We start from the raw sequence: 919 nt of genomic DNA on the forward strand, positions 1-919 counted from the left end.
GTCCCTGAGCTCCCACCACCACTCCTGCAGGCACCTGCTACTCGCTGTGGTCACTGGCTCAGGCCTCGAGGCCCAAGAAGAATTGAGGGGGGGCCTGGACATCCCCCCTTGCCCCCCCAAATAAACAGCTCTGATGAAGCTGTCGGCCTGGTTGGGGACACACAGAGGGACAAAGAGCAGGAACAGAGACGCAGAAGGGATTTTTATTGCCCAACTTGGCAAGCACCTGGCTGGGACGGCCACTGCCCTGGGGGGTCCTCAGATGTCCCTGCGGGGGTCCCCAGGGTGCCCCCATCCCCCTCCAGGGCAGAACCAGCCTCCCCAAGGCAAATAAACAGTTTTGGGGTTAAAACCAGTAGGAATGGGGCTGTCCCCAAGGGTGGGGAATGGGGACAGGATGGGGACAAAGACAGAGGAGGGAGAGGGACAGGGGTGGTGAGGGTACTGGGACAGGGATGGGGACGGGGACAGGGAGGAGGGACAGGAGGGGACATCAGGGTGGCAGAGGGCCCCCCTCAAGCGTGCCAGCGTGGGCGGCCAGCAGCAGCTGGAGGGGCACAGGGGAGTCGGTGTCACTGTCCTCATCACCGTCCGGCCGTATCATCCGGTTGTGCAAACGGCTGAACCGTCGGGCCCGCAGGCTGTGGGGGACACAGGGGACACTGCAGGGGACCCCCGGTGTCCGCGGGCTGGGACACACACCCAGGTGTCCGGTCACCCAGTATGAACCAGTATGTACCAGTACCAGTACGGGCGACGCTCATCGGGGCTGAGGCTGCGCCAGAGCTGTGCCAGCTCCCGTGTGGCCACGGTGGAGGCCAGACCCGGGTGGGCTCTGGCACCATCACCAGGGGTGTCACCACCCCGGGACAACCCCCCCACCCCGGATCCCATGTCCCGTCCCCCCCCGAGCTCATGT

Source organism: Haliaeetus leucocephalus, unplaced genomic scaffold, assembly GCF_000737465.1.
Source record: "Haliaeetus leucocephalus isolate CR32 unplaced genomic scaffold, Haliaeetus_leucocephalus-4.0 Scaffold227, whole genome shotgun sequence".
NCBI classification, from domain to species: Eukaryota; Metazoa; Chordata; class Aves; order Accipitriformes; family Accipitridae; genus Haliaeetus; species Haliaeetus leucocephalus.